This window comes from Dasypus novemcinctus, chromosome 28 (genome assembly GCF_030445035.2).
Source record: "Dasypus novemcinctus isolate mDasNov1 chromosome 28, mDasNov1.1.hap2, whole genome shotgun sequence".
Classification (NCBI taxonomy): Eukaryota; Metazoa; Chordata; class Mammalia; order Cingulata; family Dasypodidae; genus Dasypus; species Dasypus novemcinctus.
The window spans coordinates 38,100,954-38,108,253 of record NC_080700.1 but is presented as its reverse complement, the minus strand read 5'-3'; the positions used below and the strand labels follow the sequence as shown (position 1 = coordinate 38,108,253).

General features: G+C 37.9%; 1 pseudogene; it reads left to right on the top strand.

Annotated features, from left to right (window-relative positions):
- The first annotated feature begins 2,724 nt into the window (after positions 1-2,724).
- LOC101427790 (ADP-ribosylation factor 1 pseudogene) lies at positions 2,725-4,728 on the top strand (annotated as a pseudogene).
- Positions 4,729-7,300: the final 2,572 nt, after the last annotated feature.

Sequence of the window (7,300 nt, the reverse complement as noted above, 5' to 3'; positions counted from 1 at the left end):
TTTCTCTTTGTATTTCTGCATAAGGATTAGCCATTGATATATCTTCAAGTTCACTCATTCTTTCTTTGGCTGTGTTTCATTTACTGAGGACTCCATTAAAAAACTTTTCCACATTTGTTAGTGTTTTTATTTGTTTTGTATTTCCTATTGATTCTAATACTTTCCATCTCTTTGCTTACTTTGTTTCTTGCATGCTCTCTACTTTTTCCATTAGGACACTTAATGTATTAATAATAGTTATTTTAAATTCCCTGTTTAAAAATCGCAAAATTTGTATCATATCTGAGTCTGGTTCCAATATTTCTTATTCTTTATATGTTTCATTTTTCTTGCCTTTTTGCATGCCTTGTAATTTTTGTTGAAAAGTGTTATAATAGGTAATATATAGAGTATAGGAACTGAGGTAAATATGCCTTTAGTGAGAGAATTTATGTTCATCTGGTTAGGTGTTCAGCTGCATTTGATGTTCCTTGTAGCTACAGGCATCAAAGGCTTCAAATTCTTTAAATGTCTCTTTTACCTCCTCCCTTGTATTTGGGGTTTCCTAAGTGTTCCACCTCAGAAAGAGTCCCTGTCTTCTAGCGCTTTCAGGTATAATCCACTGGTATTATGTTGGAGCTCTGTTGATAATAGCAGTGAGGTGTGGGGGAGGGAGAGCACTCAGAAATCTTACAATTAAATATTTATCTTTTAATGGACTTGTCTCTCTGGGTTGGGACCTTCACAAGTGTTTCTCCACTGTTATAGCTTTCTTTATTAACCTTCCCCTACAATCTCTCTGGCTGTAACACTGTAACACTGGCTGGTTTCTCTTGAAACCAGAGTCCTGGTGACTATTTTGTTTCTACCTTATGTGAGAAAAGGGAGGCTGGAGGATACTGGAGTGAGAGAAATTCCTTTCTCCCAGCTGGAATAAGAATTTAGCAAAGTGCTCTCCCCTAGAGAGTAGACCTTTGTCAAGGAAATTACCCTGGGCATATATGTTTGTCAGGATTCTGTAGGGAAATAGAACCAACAGGACTTATCTGTAAATTTTATGAGATCTTTGTAGGAATTGTCTCACATGGCTGTGGGGATGCATAAGTCCAAATTCTATAGGGCAAGGTTGCAAACCAAGAACTTCAATGAAAGATCTCAATGAGTTCCCCAGGAGAAGCTGTCTGTCTGAAGTAGAGACAGGAATTCTCTGACTACTAAAATCACTTCTTCTTTTAAGTCCTTCAACTGATTGGATGAGACTTCTCTCATTGTTGATGGAAATTTCCTTGGTTGATTGTAAATGTAATCAGCCATAGATGCGATCAACTTACTGATGATTTAGAGCCACAGAATGTCCTCACATTAGCAATTAGGCCAGTGCTTGCTTGACCAAAAAATTGGATGGCAAACCTGAGCAAGTTGACACATGAACCCACAACACATTTCCCAATAATTACTCTTCCCTTCCTTTTGCTAACACCACCAAAAGATCTTCCTTGGATCTTTACCATGGGATTCTGTAAGGTAAAGCCTGTGAAAGAGGGAGGTACTTCCTAGAACTGTGTTTCCCCAGAATTTTCACAGTCTTATGCCAGTACACACTTAGCCACAGCAATTCATCAAAATTGCCATTTAGTATTCCCATCAGTTTACGTGTACTGTGGCTTCTGCTTCTGGTAGGCATATATTGACCATGAGTCTCTGAATTTCCCTCTCCCTCCAGATTTCAGAGTAGTGGTTTACATGCAACCTCAAATCTCTGATGGATTCAAGAAAAGTTGTTCATTTTTGGTTTGACCCCTTTGTGTGGTAAACATGGTCATGATGACTTCCAAGATCCTTACACATCAGAGCTAAAATTTTACATTCTCATCAGTCATGTGTGAGTATTCCAATTTCCTGTATTCTCATCCATTCAGAAATGTAAGCCTTACTCCCCTCATGTCTTCTGCAATTGATAAGATCTATATTGAAATATAAATCTAAACAGTGTATCAGTATTCACTTATTATTGATCTAAAGAGAATATGATCAACATTTCATCATTAAGTATAATCTTTCCTGTAGATATTTATGGGGAAACATTATACATAATGAAATAATTTTTATTTTTTTTAATTATTATTTTTTTTTTCATTTTATAGAATTTATTGAAGTATATCATTCATACTTAAGCGTACATAAACAATAAGTGTATAGTAATATTTGCAAACTTACAAAATAAACATATGTAACATCATATAGGGCTCTGGTTCTTCACCCTACCACCAATACCTTGAATTGTTGTGAAATATCTTTTTTTTTTTTTATTTTTTTAATATTTATTTATTATTATTATTATTTTTTAATTACATTAAAAAAATATATGAGGTCCCATTCAACCCCACCGCCCCCGCCCCCCACTCCCCCCACAGCAACACTCTCTCCCATCATCGTGATACATCCATTGCACCTGGTAAGTTCATCTCTGAGCATCACTGCACCCCATAGTCAATGGTCCACATCATAGCCCAGACTCTCCCACGTTCCATCCAGTGGGCCCTGGGGGGATCTACAGTGTCCCGTAATTGTCCGTGAAGCACTATCCAGGACAACTCCACGTCCCGAAAACGCCTCCACATCTCATCTCTTCCTCCCGTGAAATAGTTTTTAAATGATAAATACCATGGGCAGATTTATCTTGTCTAAATTGCTTACCATAAATAATAGTCATTTTATGAATGATAAAAAAGAATTTGAAGAGCCGCCATCTTGTGGGAGCGAAACCAACGCCTGGCTCCGAGCAGCAGCCTCAGCCTCCGCGGCCGCCGACAGGTTCCTCTGGCCAGTGTTGATTATACCAGTCTGCAAGCATGGGGAATATTTTTGCTAACCTCTTCAAGGGCCTTTTTGGCAAAAAAGAAATGCGCATTCTCATGGTTGGCCTGGATGCTGCAGGAAAGACCACTATTTTGTACAAACTGAAACTTGGTGAAATTGTCACTACTATTCCTACTACCGGTTTCAACGCGGAAACTGTAGAGTACAAAAACATCAGCTTCACTGTGTGGGACGTGGGTGGCCAGGACAAGATCCGGCCTCTGTGGCGCCACTGCTTCCAGAACACACAAGGTCTCATCTTCGTGGTCGACAGCAATGACCGAGAACGTGTGAACGAGGCCCGCGAAGAGCTCACGAGGATGTTGGCAGAAGACGAGCTCAGGGATGCCGTCTTACTAGTGTTTGCTAACAAGCAGGATCTTCCCAATGCCATGAACGCTGCTGAAATCACAGATAACCTGGGATTGCATTTTCTGCGCCACAGAAACTGGTACATTCAGGCCACCTGTGCCACCAGTGGGGACGGGCTTTACGAAGGACTGGACTGGTTGTCCAATCAGCTCCGGAACCAGAAGTGAACCAAGACCATGTCCTCCTCCCTTTCTCCTCCTCTCCCTCTTACTTCCTCCTCTTCGCCCTCTGCTTTACTCTCATGTGGCAAACTGTGCTACTCTGTGGTATTGAGTGCCAGAAGCTGTTTCCATGGGTTTTTGGTCACAGTATGTATTGCACCATGCTGTAAATGTGGCAGACGCAGCCTGCAAACAGGTTTTTTATTTACTGTAAATAGTTTTTGTTTCCAATGAGGCAGTTTCTGGTACTCCTATGCAATATTACTCAGCTTTTTTTATTGTAAAAAAAAAAAAAAAAGGAAAATCAACTCCCTGTTGAGTACTGAGAAGGGATTTCAGGCGCTCTGGCACCTGGGCTCCCAGGAGTTACTGGGTTGGAAGAGCCGAGCGCGCCTCCTTGACTTTAGATCTTGTCGAGGTCCATTTTGGTGGTTGGTTTTTAACCCAAATTCAGTGCATTTTTTAACATAGTTACACATAAAAGATAAGGAGAACACTTGAACACACAGAAGGGAGAAATATGCCTAGTATAGGTTTTGCAGTAACAACCTGAATACTGGTCCATCTGATCGTCTGTGTTTCCCTTTGGGAACGTGAGAGAAGGTGACAGAAATCAAACCCACGATCAAATTTTGCATGGTCACAATAGAGATCCCTGTAATTACGCTTTGTCTTCGGATCATCCTGTATTTCATAGAGTTTGTGCTTGTACTTGTGCTCACACGGTTACTGAGGAAACAAGCTTTGAGGCTGTGGCATGGCCCAGGCCACCAACTGAGACCATCGGCGCCTCCGTCCGGTCACTGGGGCCTTGGGTTCTTTCCCCTCCAGCCAGGTCACTGGTGTCGGGCCACTCAGGGACCCCCGGGAGAGGTCTGTGCTGCTGGCCACAGGCATCGGCAGCAGCCTTTGGCTCTCAGTGTAGAAAAAGGCTGGGAACCACCAACCTATTCTTTTTGTCAGGTGTGTGGTGCTTTTGTTTGAAACCACTTGCCAGAGCAGAGAGCCTGTTTTTCCCGGCATTTACTCAGAGTAGCTCTCTCGGGGTGCCCTGGGGTCTCCCCAGCAGAAACGCATGCAGTATGGACAGTCACTCCATCTAGAGCACCCAGCCTGTCTCGGAGCACCTCTACCTGTATATGTGTGAAGTAGCTTTCACTCCCTCTTCCTGCAAGGGTCAGATTTGCCATCGGAAAAAGACGACCTCTATCCTTTTTCTTTTGTATTTTGATAAACACTGAAGAAGCTGGAGCTGTTAAACTTTATCTTGGGGGAAAAACAACCTCAGAACTGGTTTATTTGGTGTTGTGGAACCTCTTACTGCTTTCAATACACAATTAGTAATCAAAAAAAAGAATTTGAATCTAATATAATAATTTTATGAATTGGAGAAAGTCTTTACATGTTTAATTACTCCATTTTCAAAAAGAAAGTGATAGAATAAATTGACATAAGATATTTTCCATTCTATGTATTTTAAATAATTCTTTCTAACAGCATTGAACTTTTAGGACCCAAGAATCTTCCTTCATTTGATTAATCCCTTAATACTCACTGAAAGATGTATAAAAATACTTTATCACCACGGGTCTTTCCAAAATTCCAGTAAAGGGAAAAAAGAGAAGTTTATTGATTATTTTGGGGGAAAAAATCATTCTCAAAACAAAAAGACATGTATGGGAAAATAGAATTACTTGTTAGTCTCTAATTATGCCTTGATTTACTTTGGAATTGCAGTGGGTACCATTATAATTGTACCATTATATATGACCAAGAATGTCACAATAATAATTTTAGAAGCATAACTTTAATTTATAAAAGGATAGTCCCATGACTAAAAGAGTTATACCTCTATTTTAAAAGAGGACTGTGAAAAGTACACAAGTAGGCTATAAACAATATAAGCTAAACTGTTTTTATTAAATTGCATTTCTAACTCATAATAATATGGTAAATTACTAGTTTATTAGATCATTTTGTTGTAGTGCACAATTCACCATTAATTTACCAGCTCCACTTCCTGCTCTCTGGAGCATTTTCATCTTCTAGCTTAATGGCTTTCACTTTAAGGTAAATTGAACTCCTAATCCAATCTCTGTTTTAGAACAATTTTCTCCTCGACTGACTTCATATTACATCACTTCACACTCAACATTGTTTACATTTTATATCTGCAAGCAGAATGATTACAAATAATGTCAATTTTTTTACTGATGTATTTTCTTTTTTTCCATGGATAGTTAAATAGCAAGGAATTGTTTTAGACTTTGTAATTTAGACTTGCATACCCAATTAACAGTAGTTGAATGGAGAGAAAAAAAATCTAGGCATGTGGTAACATACTTTTATTTATTCACCAATTGTCTATCAGATATATACCATATTGCAGAATATATTGGCTCTAAATTCAACAGTGGGTCAGACAGATGCTGTCTACAACTTTAGTAATAAAACTATGTATTCTGTCATATTGATGTAAATATGCTATATATATGATTGCTAGATATTCAATTTTAATGAAAAATCACAAACTGTAAGAATTTTATGTTATCAATAAAGAAATGCATATTTTCCTAGAGAATGATAATGTATAAAAGGGAAAAATTAAACAAAACATATTGGAACCAAAAAAAAAAAAAAACACATTCTTTACTGTGCTTTAAGGATGTTTAAAAATCTATGCATTCCACAAACATATAAGAATGTTGAGCAGGTTTTAAAAGGCTTCTAAATCCTACCATAAGTGGGAAAAAATTTTTCCTCTATTAAGGTACAAGGCTGGTACTCCCTCATAGGTTTTTGCTGGCATGGGTAGGGGTTGGGCCAGTTTTTTTCTTTGATGTTTGGCTGCAGTAGAGCAATTACTGTCAGAATGTTTTCTGTCTTGCCAGACAGTTTCCCGCTACTTTCACTAGAGAAAGGAAGCTTTTGTTGGAGCTTCATTTTTCTATGCCTATTGGTGTTATCAGGTTGCTGATTTTTTATCCAAGTCAGGCATATCTGAGGCAAAAAGAAAACCAAAACTCACCGTTGTGTCATTTCTTGGGTCTTGAGTTTCCTAGCTCTTCTGCCTTCTTCATTCCCCCTTTGAGAATCTTTTAATGTTTATTTTATATATAATGCCTAGGTTTTAGTTGAACTTAGCAAAAAGAATAAAGGAAAGTATGTGCATTCCATCTTCCCAAAAGCAAAGTTTCTCTAGATCCCTCTATTTCTCATTCCTAAATGCAACGCTTCTTGCCTTATAGAGAAAGGTAACTTGTAAATTTTTATGTAGTTTGATTCAGAGACATGACTAAGCAGATATATCCCTGCTTTAAAACACAAAAATGAGTTCTTACAATGCTGTGCCACTTATTCTACATTACTAAGAAATTCAGGCGAGTTTTAAAAGTCACATTTTAAAAAAGAATGATGATTTCGTAAGGTACACTAAATAAGTACTTTCCAGAAAGTGATGGAAGCTTATGTTTTATAGTTCAAGCCCTTTTACTTCAACAATTCTGCCACATTAGAGTTTTGGAATAAATTGCAAAGCCTAAGAAGCTCTTTGTATTTACTTGAAAAGTTTTATTTGCCCGATAAAATTGAGACTTCATAGGAGAGAGGAATAGTCTTCCAATTCTATTTTAAAGGAATACGTTTTGTCCTAATTTTATGTCAATTACAGGACTGTTTTCCACAATTTACACCTGCACGTGAGATAATTTATAGTCTTTCTTTCCTTAATCTTAGAGTTTTTATCATATTTATTAGAAACAGTTCCACACTGGTTTTCTGAGAAATCTTAGCTTGTTAGGAAAGAAAAATTGGCTTCTTTCTTTGAAGAATCTCAAGCATTCAAATGTAAACATTCTGGAGGGAAATCTAGCTCACAAACTGTTCATAAAATGTAATATGAAAAAGTGCTACTGGAAAATGTGTAAACA